The 15,068-nt window shown below is 46.7% G+C and overlaps 1 protein-coding gene and 1 long non-coding RNA gene across 3 annotated transcripts in view; one reads left to right on the top strand and one right to left on the bottom strand.

Annotated features, from left to right (window-relative positions):
- LOC140722432 (uncharacterized) overlaps positions 1-15,068 on the top strand; it is a 358,127-nt gene that overhangs the window by 259,161 nt on the left and 83,898 nt on the right. The gene's annotated exons all lie outside the window — the stretch shown is intronic.
- Positions 1-15,068, bottom strand: part of LOC140722450 (uncharacterized) — a 48,590-nt gene that overhangs the window by 17,925 nt on the left and 15,597 nt on the right. The window contains exon 1 of one of the 2 annotated variants that reach the window (XR_012097622.1): positions 4,937-4,989. The exons of the other annotated variant lie outside the window; for it this stretch is intronic. This is a non-coding gene — a long non-coding RNA (uncharacterized lncRNA). Of the gene's footprint in view, positions 1-4,936; positions 4,990-15,068 lie in introns of those variants that run through there. 2 annotated transcript variants of the gene reach the window in all.

Genomic DNA, 15,068 nt, shown 5'->3' with positions numbered 1-15,068 from the left:
ACCTAAAGGGGCTCGAACTCCATGTCCCCAAGTTGGTTTCCAAGAAGGCCCACATCATACAGGCAAGGAGAAAGGAGGATGCTGAAAGATTAACACCGACGGCGTTGGGCTTTTCCTCCAATTTTCCCACGCCAGCCATCAGACTGAAACCGACGGCCCTTCCCAAGTTTCCTGGCAGCAGACGTGATTTTCACAGGTGGAGAAAGGACTGGGAAGCACTCCAGAGGCAGGGAGAGCCGACCGGTTCAAGAGAGGTGAAAAAGTTTCAACTGCTGGTCAGTCTTGATGACAAAATCAGAAGAGACCTTCGCCTCAAAAGTTATAAAACTGCAGATGACATCTTCCGTGTTCTAGAAAACCGCTATGGAAATCGAACGTGCGTTGCTAATGCAACAGTGGAAGAGTTACAGAAAATGCCAGCTGTCAGAAATCATCAGCCACGGAAAATAGTGGAATTAATTCAAACTGTGGAGAAGGCACTTCAAGACTTGAGTGACCTTGGAGACACGGGTGCGATCAAAAATCCGCTGGTGACGAGATCAATTGAAAGTAAACTTCCAGAAACTCTCAAAAAGGAATGGCCGGTCTATGTCGCTGACAGGGGAAATGCTGCGGCAGCAGATAATCGGTTTGACAGTCCCTTGGGATTCCTCAAAGAGCAAGAGAACATAGATGAGCAGCTGGAGCAACTGAGGGATGAAGAGCCGAGTAGAAGAGAAACCAGGGCTGAGCCAAAACATGACAGAACCAAGTCTACCAAGTCGGGCGACGACCATGCAGGGTGTGTAGTCTGCGCTAGTTGGCGTTGGAGTTCTATGCCACTGTTTTGAATTGACTCATGTGGAGTTGGGAACGGTGGCGACTACTGAGTACATCTTGTTGGAGCTGGAGCTATTAGATGTTGAACAAGAGTTACTTTTATTGAAATTACTGCAGCACAGAAAAGAGAGAAGCTTTTCCATTTCTTTGTGCAGTCCGTGACGTCCAAACCGATGTTTGTGGAAATTTATTTGCACGAATTTCATGCCATTTGCAAGTCTTTATAGTATACCAACAAAGAGTCGTACAAATGTATATATTTTCTGACTTCCTCACTTAACCTCTCCTCGATTTGGTCCATTTTCCAACTTCGAAGCAACAGAAAATCCCTAGGAGGAAACGTGCTGCTACCAAGCAGACCGATCACAGTTCTCGCGGTCTGTGACGCACAGTTACATTTTCGTAAGGTGTGCTTTAGGCTATGGCATACGGTATGGCCTAGGGTGCCGCGTCAGGTACACGGCTACGTGGAGCGTACGGTATAGCTTCAATGGTGAAGCATAATTCAGGCTTCAGTGTGTGGGAAGGGATTCACTCGGACATCTCAACTGCAGAGACACCAGCGACTTCACACTGGGGAGAGACCGATCTCATGCTTAGACTTTGGGAAGAGATTCTCTCAGCGAAATCAACCTAATGTGCATGACTGAGCTCACACTGGGGAGAGATCGTTCACCTGCTGTGTATTTCAGAAGCGATTCACTCAGTAATCTAACCCTATGCAACTCTTGCTTCGGCTAGCAGCTTAATATAAGGGGTGATAACCGCCCCCCCCCCCCCCCCCAGCCCGGGCAAACTTAAGAAATCTTGTTTGGGTGGATGTTGTGTGATGTGTCCCCTGTTACAAATCAGTACCCTGAAATAACATACAGTACTCAATATGTGATTAAATGACTGAGATGTATAATTCTTACTTTGACTATATGGTTAGTGAAGTAATCAAAAAGAAAGAAAAAGGGCCCACTCTCTCTTCTTCTCATCTCTCCCCAGCAAAAGGCCATGAAAATCTCTCTTCCAGACCCACAAGAAAGAACATTTCTGTCATTGGACAGTCCCACACTCCAAAACCCGGTTATCTCTAGTCTTACCCTAAACATTGCTGCTGCAGAGAAGCCATTACCTCAGCAGTGAAACATTGCAGAGAGTCCACTGCATCAGCAGTGAAACCTTACAGCACGTTACACTTGTGACACGCTACCGGGTTCACACTGGGGAGAGAGTTTCAATAAGCTGCATGCTGGATATTTGTCCATCACTGTTGCTGAATGCAATTTCGAGAGTGACTGTCGGTGCTGAACTCTGCAATTATTGCTGCTGCTCACCACACCCAGTCCTGCACCCTGGTCACTGGGCATGGGAGGAGTTTCTTCTGCTGCACATTCAACTTTAATGGGACTGGAGTTTAATATTCTGGATCTGTGACAAATAAATCAGCTCTATTTTAATCACTGTCTCTGGTACTTAGTGAATTTATAACACACCTAGTGTACAGTAGAGAGTAAACTCAGGCCAGCTGGACCTGATTCTGTTTCACAACAGATCTTTCAAATCCTCCCCTGTTCTTCACCTCTCACTCTCCCTGTGGTGATGGGTTCCAAATTGTCATCACTCTGGAAGAAGAGGTTTCCCTTGAATTTCCTGCAGACTGAAGAAGTCGAGCTGACTGCAGTTCTGTCTGAGATGTTCTGCGCCCCCTCAAATCTCAAGCTGAGGAAGAATGACATTGGGAGTGAACGTCCTTATTCAGGCTCATTTGTCACCATCTCGTCTGCTCAGATCGTTGGGATGTCTCCCATGGAGGGTCATACTCATTCCACTCGTTCTTGTTTTCTTCCAGAGTGGTGAATCATTTTTCTGAGCTGGCCTCTCATGTACGTGTTATGGTCTGTATTTCTTATCACAATTGCATATACACACATGGAGTGATGAATCCTGTTCATTTTGGATGAAAATGTATATGAGGGGTGATTGATATATTCGTGGCCTCAGGTGGAAGGAGTCAATTTTGGAAAACCTAGCACATTTATTTTTCAACGTGGTCCCGTCCTACATTTACACACTTAGCCCAACAGTGGCATGCAAAAGACTGGGCACCCCTGGTCAAAATTTCTGTTACTGTGAATAGCTCAGCGAGTAAAAGGTGACCTGATTTCCAAAAGGCATAAAGTCAAAGATGACACATTTCTTTAATATTTTAAGCAAGATTACATTTTAAATTCCATCTTTTACAGTTTCAAAATAACAAAAAAGGAAAAGGACCCGAAGCAAAAGTTTGAGTGCCCTGCATGGTCGGTATTTAGTAACAACCCATTTGGCAAGAAACACAGCTTGTAAATGCTTTCTGTAGCCAGCCAAGAGTCTTACAATTCTTGTTTGGGTAAATGTCTGGGTTCAATCATAAACAGCAAAGTACTGATGTGGAAATTACAAATTAGAATATTATTAGAGTCAAAGAGATCAGCAGCAATGTAACAGGCCCTTCGGCCCTTCCAGTCAATGCCGACCTGTTTTTATTGTTACTGCCTAGTTCCAGCTACCTGCACCAGAGCCTCCACACACCTCCCATCCATGTCCTCACCCAAATTCCTCTTTAGTGTCTAAATCAAACCCACATCCCCCACTTCCACTGGCAGCTCATTCCACACTCATTCTGGCAGCTCATTCCACACTCATTCTGGCAGCTCATTCTTCACACAGTGAAGAATCCCCCTTCAGATTCCCCTAAAATAATTCACTTTCACCCTGAATGTATGCCCAATGTCAGGGTGAGAGGGAGGACAGTAAAGGGAGGGGGTGGTCGAGTGCGCAGAGGGAAACAGAACGGAGAGTTTATACTTAAAATCTTTTAAAAAAACTAATTGTTTGAACTTGCTGCAAACCTACTCTCCATATCCTGTATATTCTTAACCAAATTATTGATCTAGATGACAAGTAGCAATGGTTGATGTTCAAAGAATTCAACAAACAGTGCAAATGCAAATATCATTAAATATCAATGAATAATGAAAGCAATGGGGTGTAACCCTGGGGAACCTCACTAGGCCCGGGCCTCGAGTCCAATAAACAGCCTCCCACCATCACTCTCTGCTTCCTACCATCAAGACAACTGTGCATCCAGTGAGCCAGCTCTCCCTGGATCCCGTGTGATCTGACTTTCCACAGCAACTTACCATGCTGAACCTTATCAAAGGCCCCACTGATGCCCATATTGCCCCGGATCCTGGGACAGAGGTGTCACCAATCAGAGGGCATAGATTTAAGCAGAGGATGAAGAGGTTTAGAGGGATCTGAGGAGGAGATTTCTCACTCAGAGGGTAGCTGAAATCTGGAACACACTGCCCGAGGTGGTGCTGGAGGCAGGTCCCTTCACAACATTTCCGATGTGGATGAGCATTGAAACTGCCGAGATACAGTCAGCTATGAACCAAGTGCTGATAAATGGGACCAGTGTAGACAGTGAGTGGATAGTCAGAACAGGTATGGCCGGCCAAATGCCTGTTTCCGTGCTGTGTGATCCTCCACTCTGGACATGCCAGATTAATGATGGTGACACCGCGAGGCATTGATTTCAAAACTCCACATCCTTCTCCAACCTGAAGTAAACCAGACTGAACCCCTTTGTTACCACTGGAAATATCTGTTTCTGTCAAGGTAACATACAAATTGATCACTTTTGCTAAACAACTGGCAATTGATGAAGTTTCTGTGTCTTCTTCCATTAATGTTGCTGCCTTACAGTAAAACTAACCCTCTCACTGTGTCAGAATCAGTGATTAAATCAGACCCCAAACACTGTGCTTTCATCCCTGCACGTTATAACTGGAACCATCTCACTGAGGGTCTGATGGAGACATGGGATCACATCTCCCCTGCTTCTGACATTTCAAATACCCTCAGAATGGTTTTCTGATTCATTCTGAAGGTTATGGTACATTCAGCTCGTCGTCAGACCTGACAAACCGTGTCTTCCCACAGCTGGTTCCACCTGTTGGTGTGTCCTCTTTCCTCCACCTCCAGGGAAGCTGCATCTCCACACTAACTCCTCACTGGAGATGACTGTCTGTACCCGTGACACAGGAAATCACATCATTGTCACTCTCCTGATACCGTGTCTGACCTGCTGTCCTCCGAGTATCCTCCATCAACAAGCTTCTTCCTCAGTCACCGTCTGTGAGATTATATAAAAACACAATCACTGTAAAACGATCTATCAGACAGCCCCTGTACCCCTACACCCCGGACGATGGTTTGCTGGTTAAAACTCTCTTTCCTCACCCCTTCCCTATCCCCTTTCCCTTTGCAAACTCCAGCTATGCCAGCTGATCCGAATCCACTGTGAGGACATTTATATCTCACAGGAGGAGGTAGAAACCCGTGTTGTTCTCTGATACAGAGGTCACTGACACCCCACCGCCATCCCAATCTGCACCAACAGCCCATGACCGTGACAGCTCTTCCAGACACTGGGGCTTTGTAACAAACACCATGTTAACAGCAAGATTAGACAGTAATTCATTTGAAGAGAGAATTGCTGTTTCCTGAAAGGACACGCGAGCGTTCGACACAACGGAGCAGATCCTTCCCCGTTCACAACTTTATTTGACCCGGGTCACGGAACGTCCGATCATCCCACTTTCTCACAACAGCAACCCCACCCCCATACCCCCCCCCCCCCCGACTACAGCCCCGCACCCTTCCCTCCACTCACCACACACCCATAGTCCACCCATAACCTCTACCCACACACACACAGACAGATCCTCCTCACCCTAAACCCCTCCGAGCCTGTGAACCACAACTAACTGATCCCACAGCCCGGGCTCGGGCGCAAAGCTAAAACCGGGGCTGCGGGACCGGAGAGACCGGAGCCTCCAGCCGTCCGGCAGAGCTCGTTCCCGGCACTTTTCATTGAAACATAGAAAACCTACAGCACGATACAGGCCCTTCGGCCCACAAAGTTGTGCTTCCACGCCAACCGGCCCCCGATTTCCACAAACCCGAGATCAGACCCTTCTTCACGGACGCCTAACTATTCACAGACTATTAACAGAATAATAGCTACGGTCGGCACTGCGCCTGCGTTTAGCAGGAGGTTCTGGGCTGCACCAGCCGTGGCCGGAGGTCCCTACAGAGGGACCAGTGACCGGAGGCGGGAGAGACAACGGAGAGGTAAATCACAAACACGACAAAGTCTGCAGATGCTGGAAATTCAGAGCAACACAAATAAAATGCTGGCGGGACTCAGCAGGCCGGGCAGCATCTATCAGACAGAAAAATCAAACTCCCACCCCACCCCCCGCATAAAAAAGAACGTCATCCCGATCATCAACCCCCAAAATCCACCCCTCCCGCACAAAAGGGAACAATAACATCGACCCCCGATAAAAAGAAAACAACTCTACCCCGCACAACTGCTTAGGATCCGGTGTCTCTAGTGTGGAGGCGGCCGCATCGGGAGCAGCGGACACAACAGGCGACCCCGGAAGATTCACAGGTGAAGCGTCGCCTCACCTGGAAGGATGTTTGGACAACGGAGAGAGTTCGGCCGTCCGGCCCTTTCACTGTGACACCCCGAACTCCACATCAAATCCGTCCAAACGAATCTGGGCGAACTTTAATGACCAATAAATATAATTCCTCTCAGCGATCAGTTGTCTGAGTGATTCCCTGACTCTGAGAGGAAGGGGTATCTATGGTCCACACTGTCAGGGTGTTGAGTTTACCAGGAGACAAAGACTGCAGGGACGAGAGGTTTTCTGTTGACTAATACACTGTGTGTGGACCCCGCTGGCAATTCTGGTGTTGTGACCCGAATCGAGACAAACACCACGCTGCCCACTCCACCAACAACACGGCACAGCCGGACACATAACAGGGGACTTTACATCCCACAACACTGGATTCAGTGATGAAACCCGTGATTAATGTTGTTGTCCCACTGAAAAGTCCATTAAGGTGCTTTTAAATGCCAGCGCTCTCCTACAGGTGACGTCAGACACAGCTCCCCACGCGCCTGACGTCACACATGGGCTCCCCACACCGGGATCTGCCCTCCCGTGCGCGGTGTCTTACGTCACCCACGCGCTGCTGTGCTCGAGCTTTATCGGTTTAACGGCTGGGCTAATAATCACGTGGCCAGCCCCACCCCTCCCCCACCGCTGTCAACAGAGGATTCAGGCGCTGCGCTATTCCCATTGGTGCGAAGCGATGTCAATCACTGGTTACAACCAGTCGCGGAGGCGGACAAGCCGAGTGGGCGTTACCCCGCTGAGTCCGTCTCCCGCTCGAGCGCCGACCGCCTCCTCAGAGCGGAGAAAACCTCAAAGTAAATGTCCGCTTTCTGATTTATTTCCATTTCCCTCCGAGGGAAGTTGGGGCGTTTGTGAAGCGTCTCCTGCGGCCGGAGTCTGATGTATCGCTGAGAGGTAGGAGGAGACCGCTCGGCCCGTCGGTTTGATGCCGGCTCCCCGGGGAGGGGGGATTTTATTGAAAGGATGAAGATGGTGAGAGAGGGGGCGGACAGGATGTTTGTCCCGGTGGGGACAGGAGGGGCTCATCTGTGGAAATGTCTGAACCCACGGTGGTGTCGAGCAGAGGGATTCACCACATTGGGGGCAAACACCGGTTGAACCAGGGATCCCAGTCTCTGAAAAAGGGGGTGGACTGTCCGGGACTGTGATAAGGGGAAATGTCTCCATTCCGAGGGTGGTGAATATCTGTAAATCCCCTCCACAGAGGGCGGTGAAGACTCGGTGATCGTCCTCACATAAAAGTGAGGCCGGCAGATGTGTGGAGACCGAAGGGATCGAGGAAATGAGGATCGGACAGAAACATGTGGCTGAGATGGGAGAGCAGCCGCCACCTTGCTGATGGTTAGAGGGGCTGAATGGCCTCCTCCTGTGGCTTCTCGCCTGCTGTTTCAGTGTTCCTGTCCAGCAAGGCTCCGGAGGAATGTGAATAGAAATGAGTGTTTATAAACACAGAACTGATTTAAATGAAACGTGAACATTTCCTGTTTGGGTCTGAATTATGTTTTGGACCGGGATGGGAATTGAGCCGGAGACTCTGTGACCTGGAGGTGGAGGGAAAGGGATCGGGGAAGATATGGTGTGGAAAAATAATCATGTATCTGGGGTAAATATGGAGTAATGTGGGGAATGCGGCGGATGGGTCGGGCAGCGTGTGAGGGGCGAGGAGCAGAGTCACCGGTTCAGGAGGGAGTCCCTCCACCCGTCACCTGATCCCGTTTCCTGTTCACGTTTTTCTGCAGCATCTGCGGGTCACTGCTCTACCTGTACGTGTAGCTTCATCTTTCGCCCGTTCAGACAAGTCAGTGAGATCCGGATCTGTCACGTCCTCTCGTTGTGGGTGGACAATGTTTTTTTTTTCTCTGCAATACTTTCTGCATGTTTCACTCCACTGTTTTGAGGTGCTGAAGTGCAGCCGATGTTTCTGGATGTCTGACCCATTTATGTGAGAATTTAGCCTTTTCTATTTATCTGAGCTTCTCATAAATGTGAAAAGTTTAATTCAGCTTCACCTTAGAATTTCCAAAGCAACAACCCAGTCAGTCAAATAGTTCCACACAATTAAGATAGTTTATTATATCTTTAATTTTTTTCTATTTTTGTACTATATATGTATATTCTTATTTTAAATCACAATTGTTAAAAGCTATTGTTATGAATTAGGTTCTACTGCTACCGCAGGGACAACGAATTTCATGACATATGCCGGTGCTATTAAATCTGATTCTGATATTGATATGGGAGACCCACCACCGGTCACCTGATCCCAGTTACCGCAGATCGTAATGTGAGATTGAAGCATTTTCCATATATCTGCTTTCCACAGGAATGACAACAGTTCAGTTTCCTTCTGTGGTTCCAGAGCAGAAGCTCAGTCTGTCTAATATTTCCACACAATTAAAATGGGAAATTTGTTTATTATCATCATGTACTGAGCTACAGTGGAAATCTTGCCTGACGTACCATCCACACAGACAGATACATTACAACAGTACATTGAGCTGATATACGACAAAACACTCACTGTAACAAAGCATTATGGCTGCAGAGAAAGTGCAGTGCAGATAGACATATGGTGCAGGGTCACGTCGAGTTACATTGTGAGGTTGAGTCCATTTTATCATTCATTTGGCTTGTAGCTGCAGACAGGAAGCCATCCTTTAGCCTGGTGTTACGCGCTTTAAGGCTTTTGTATCTCTTCCCCGATGTCCAGGTAATGAGGTTCTTTGAGTACATGGCCTGCTTTTCCAAGGGAGGGGAAGTGTAGGAAGAGTCCATGGAGTGGAGGCTTGTTTCTCTGATGTTCTCTGCTCTCCAAAGTTCTCTGCAGTTCCTTGCAGTCATCGGCAGAGCAGTAGCCATACAAAGGCGTGAAGTATCGACAAGGAGCTCAGAGACCTCGGCCTTCACCCTGCCTTGTGTAGCTGAATCCTGGACTTCCTGTCAGATCGCCGGCAGGTGGTAAGAGTGGGCTCCATCTCCTCTGTCTCTCTGACCCTCAGCACACATACCCCACAGGGTTGTCACTTTGGCCCCCTCCTTTACTCTCTGTGCACCCATGACTTGTGTTGCCACCCACAGCTCCAATCTGCTAATTAAATTTTGCTGACAGCACTACATTGATTGGCCTAATCTCAAATACTGATAACAATCAATCAAATGCCTTCTGACAAGGCTCAGTCCAAACAAACTTTTCACCCTTCTTCAGGAGATTAGTCAGAGGCAGAGCGATAGCAGCAAAGTTCTTACAGAACTTACGGTAACATCCATCCATTCCCAGAAACCTTCTAAGAGCCTTCTTAGCAGTCAGAATAAGAACTTGAGAAATTGCCTGGACTTTTGCCTGAACAGGAGCCAACGTGCTTTGACCTACAACATAGCCAAGACAGGTCACACTGGCATGGCCAAATTCACTCTTAGCCAAGTTAACTGTAAGGTTGTCCTAGGAAAGCCTGTCAAATAGCTTTTCTACTGCAGAGATATGCTCTTCCCAAGTGCCACTCCCTGTAACTAAGTCATCAATATAGGTATCTGTGTGTTCTAACCCTCGAATTACAAAATCAATCATTCTCTGGGATGTTACTGGAGCATTTTTCCTTCCAAAAGGCAAAACATTGTATTCATACAACCCAGATGGTGTCACAAACGCAGAAATTTCTCTACCTCTGTCCGTCAATGGAACACACCAATGCCCTTTCAACAAATCAATCTTTGTAAGAAATTGGGTTTTCCAGCCTCATCGATGCAATCATTCACTCTAGGGATAGAATAGGCATCTGTTTTTGTTACTGCATTTACCTTTCTATATTCAGTGCAAAATCTAACACTACCATCAGGTTTGGGCACAATAATGCAGGGTGACTCCAATCTCATTTTGAAGGTCAAATAATACCATTCTCCAGCATATACTCAATTCCCTGGTCAGCCAGTTTACACTTTTCTACGTTCATGCTATATGGGTGTTGTTTAATCAGTTTGGCTTGACCAACATCTACATCATGTACTGCGACCGTGGTTTGCTTGGGGACATCGGGAAATAAATCTTTAAACTTCAGAATTAATTCCTTCAGCTGTGGATGTTGCTTTGGCTGCAGATGAGACAACTTGTTAGCAATGTTTTCTGGAACAACCGAGTTCATTAGCCTAACTGGGACCATGTTTGGCTTGTGAAAAGTCTCAGACGAGTCAATTGTTTCATTCTCAGGGTTGCCAGTTTCATTTGTTTTGACAACAACACACACAGATGGTACCTGCTTGTCAAAACAGGCTTTATCATATTTATGTGTACCACCTGTGTTAGTTCAAGTCAGTTGGGTGTTTTAATAACATAATTCACATCATTAATTTGGGAGACTATGTCATACGAATTTCACCTGAAGTGGATTCGTCAACATAAGACAAGCACCTTATCTCCCACCTGGTATTTTCTTTCGCGAGCCCTGTTATCAAACCAACACTTCATTTTGTTTTGAGAAATCTTTAAGTTTTGTCTCGCTAGACTACTAGCTTGGTGTAGTTTATTTTTGAACTTCAAAGCATAGTCTAACGAGTTAACATGTACATCCCCATCAATCCACCGTTCCTTTTAACAAGGTCAAAGGTCCCTCTGTGACCAAATACAAGTTCAAATGGAGTAAAGCCCAGTGATTCCTGTACTGACTCTCTTTCTGTGGACAAAAGCGAATGTATTCCTTCATCTGGACAAAAGCAAATGTATTCCTTCATCCCAGTCTTTTCCATTTTCAACACAATATGTCTTAATCATTGTTTTGAGGGTAGAATGAAATCTTTCTAAAGCCCCTTGTGATTCTGTATGGTACGCAGATGATGCAATTTGTTTTGCTCCCAGTTCAGAAACTACCTGCTGGAATAATCCAGATGTAAAATTACATCCTCGATCAGACTGGATTTCTTTAGGCAATTCGAATAAACTGAAAATTTTGGTAAGAGCCTTCGCCACAGTTTTAGCTTTAATATTTCTGAGAGGTATTGCCTCTGGGAATCTGGATGCAGTACACATAATAGTTAGCAGAAACTGATGGCCAGCTTTAGTCTTTGGCAATGGGCCAACACAATCAACTATAACGTTTGGAAAAGGGTTCACCGAATGCAGGTACAGGCCACTGGGGTGAGCTCATTCGGTTTACCCACAACTTGACAAGTGCCTTTTGGAAACTCTTATTCAGGGTAAACATAACTTCATGAGTTAAAGCAAACTGATCTGCTAATCTAGCAGATTCCTGCATAGTGGCAGCATCATTTCCATCTAAATACGTCTTTATGTCATCAGGGATGCACCCTCTGAATTCTTCAATTAAAACCAACTCTTTCAAGCTGTTAAAATCATCATTTACATGTTCAGATGTGCACCAGCGGTCAATGCACACAAATTTCTCATAAGCAAATTCCGTATGTCTGGTTCACAGATTTCTTCAAATTTCTAAACTTTTGCCTGTCTGCTTCTGGGACCAACTCGTAAGCTTTGAGCACAGCCTGGTTCACTATGTCATAATGTGTGGCGCGTGACCATGTGGTTAAGGTGTTTAACTAGCGATCTGAAAGTCATAAGTTCGAGCCTCAGCTGAGGCAGCGTGTGTGTCCTTGAGCAAAGCACTGAACCACACACTGCTCCTGCACATTTATAGCCCAGTGGCGATGATTGGGGCAGCATAAATAAATAAATAATAAGCTGCTTCAGCAACTGTCAAAGCACAATAGGCTTGCTAAGCCTTCCCCTTAATTACAGATTGTAAGAGAATTTTCTTTCTGCTTTTCTGCCTCTCCAGCCTGAAACTGCCTCTGCCTTTCCAGAGCCTCCCATCTTTAATTTTTCTAACTTGTACTGGAGCTCAAGCTCACGAGGTTTACTTTCAGGAAACACCTCCAGCTCCTCCACTTTAAACACACCCTCAGATACATAATGTTCAGCTATTATCCTCTGCATCTGTGCCCTCCTCATTGTCAATTTCACCTTAGCAAGTATTAACGTTTTAGCAATACTCAATCCTTCTGGTGTCCTCTAATGCCTGAGAGGTTCACATTTCCAGATATCTATCAACATCCATTGCTGCTGATTTTCCACACACAAATAAATCAAAAGGGATTTCCCCAATGAAATCGATATTAAATCCATCCTTAAATTTGTTCATATCCCAGACGCAGGACCCATTTTCTTACAAACCGTAATGCTTTAGAAACGAACCAGCAGCAACAGACTACTCCCAGTGGCCACACATTTTAATTCCATGTCCTATTCCCATTCTGATATGTCTATCCATGGCCTCCTCTACTGTCAAAATTAATCCAAACTCAGGTTGGAGGAACAACACCTTACATACCAGCTGGGAAGCCTCCAACCTGATGGGATGAACATTGGCTTCTCTAACTTCCGTTAATGCCCCTCTTCCCCTTCGTACGCCATCACTGACATATTTAATTGTTTGCCTGTTTTCCATGTCTCCCTGGTGCTTCCCCACCACCTTTCTTTCTCCCGAGGCCTCCTGTCCGATGATCCTTTCCCATCTCCAGCTCTGTATCACTTTCGCCAATCACCTTTCCAGCTCTTAGCTTCAGTCTTCTCCTATCATTTCGCATTTCCCCCTCCCCGCATTACATTCAAATCTCTTAGTATCTTTCCTTTCAGTTAGTCCTGACGAAGGGTCTCAGCCTGAAACGTTGACAGTTCTTCTCCTTATTGATACTGCCTGGCCTGCTATGTTCCACCAGCATTTTGTGTGTGTTGTTTGAATTTCCAGCATCTGCAGATTTCCTCGTGAGTGTTATGTGTATAAATATAACTCCCAAACTATTGAGCTCGGGGGAAACAAGGTTTGGAGTCTTGAGATGGTAAAGTATGAAAGTTCTGTTCAACCACAGAATAGGTGATGAGAGAGAGATATTTGTAATCCAGGGTAAATGTTGAGAGAAGGCAATTATGTCGTATTCCACAGGTTACATGGTGGTAAATTGATACCAACAGTCGCTGTAGATTTTATCTGTCATCCTTCCAAATCCACATACTAATTATCACCCGAAGTGACTTGTCATAATTGGTATCATCTTAATGAATTACCACACCACAGCCAGGCAATGGTTAACACATAAGTGGTCTCCACAGGATACCCCAAATCAGATCCACTCCTATGGGTCAAATGAGGTGACAACCACACATTCGATGTACGGTGAATCGATAATTAGCCCACCCTTGTGGGCAAAGGAAAGTTCCAAACAGTGACCCTTGGCCACTAGTTCCCTGGTTTCAATCCTTCCATTTTTCCTCCTTCGTCTCCGTTTGACTCTGAGTGTCTGTGTCCTCGGTTAAAACTAAACAAGCTGCACGCGATGTAAACAAGCTGCAAGTCAGACACATTTGCCTTCTTAATCTCTCTCTCTCTCTCTTAAAATGACAATCCACAGCAAACAAAACCTAGGGATTCATAACAATGGCCACTCCCCATTGTGAGCGGACAGGTGTGCCAGTAGGTGGGATGACTGAGTGAATCCTTTCCCACATTCTCAGCAGGTGAACGGCCTCTCTCTAGTGTGAACTCGCTGGTGTCTCCGTAGGGTGAATGACTGAGTGAATCCCTTCCCACAGACTGAGCAGGTGAATGGCCTCTCCCCAGTGTGAACTCGCTGATGTACCAGTAGGGTAGATGACTGAGTGAATCCCTTCCCACAGAATGAGCAGGTGAACGGCTTCTCCCCAGTGTGAACTCGCTGATGTACCAGTAGGGTAGATGACTGAGTGAATCCTTTCCCACAGACTGAGCAGGTGAATGGCCTCTGCCCAGTGTGAACTCGCTGATGTACCAATAGGGTAGATGACTGAGTGAATCCTTTCCCACAGACTGAGCAGGTGAATGGCTTCTCCCCAATGTGAACTCGCTGGTGTCTCTGTAGGGTGGATGAGCGAGGGAATCTCTTCCCACATTCTGAGCAGGTGAATGCTTTCTCCCCGGTGTGAACTCGCTGGTGACTCTGTAGTTGGGATAAATGAGTGAATCTCTTCCCACAGACTGAGCAGGTGAACGGCCTCTCCCCAGAGTGAACTCGCAGGTGATTCTGTAGGTGGGATGTATGAGTGAATCCCTTCCCACAGACTGAGCAGGTGAACGGCTTCTCCCCAGTGTAAACTCGCTGGTGTCTCTGTAGGTTAGCTAACCGAGTGAATCCCTTCCCACAGACTGAGCAAGTGAACGGCCTCTCCCCAGTGTGAACTCGCTGATGACTCTGTAGGTGAGATGAATGAGTGAATCTCTTCCCACAGACTGAGCAGGTGAACGGCCTCTCCCCAGTGTGAACTCGCTGATGACTCTTTAGGGCGGAAGAGTCAGCGTATCTCTTCCCACATTCTGAGCAAGTGAATGGCTTCTCCCCAGTGTGAACTCGCTGATGTCTCTGTAGGCTGGATAAATTAGTGAATCTTTTCCCACAGACTGAGCAGGTGAACGGCTTCTCCCCAGTGTGATCTCGCTGATGTCTCTGTAGGCTGGATAAATTAGTGAATCTCTTCCCACAGACTGAGCAGGTGAACGGCTTCCCCCCAGTGTGAACTCGCTGATGTACCAGTAGGGCAGATGACTGAGTGAATCCTTTCCCACAGACTGAGCAGGTGAATAACTTCTCCCCAGTGTGAACTCGCCGGTGTCTCTGTAGGGTGGATGAGCGAGTGAATCTCTTCCCACATTCTGAGCAGGTGAACGCTTTCTCCCCGGTGTG

Source organism: Hemitrygon akajei, unplaced genomic scaffold (genome assembly GCF_048418815.1).
Source record: "Hemitrygon akajei unplaced genomic scaffold, sHemAka1.3 Scf000077, whole genome shotgun sequence".
Taxonomy (NCBI): Eukaryota; Metazoa; Chordata; class Chondrichthyes; order Myliobatiformes; family Dasyatidae; genus Hemitrygon; species Hemitrygon akajei.
The sequence above is the reverse complement of the archived record's forward strand: the minus strand, read 5'-3'. Positions and strand labels throughout refer to the sequence as shown.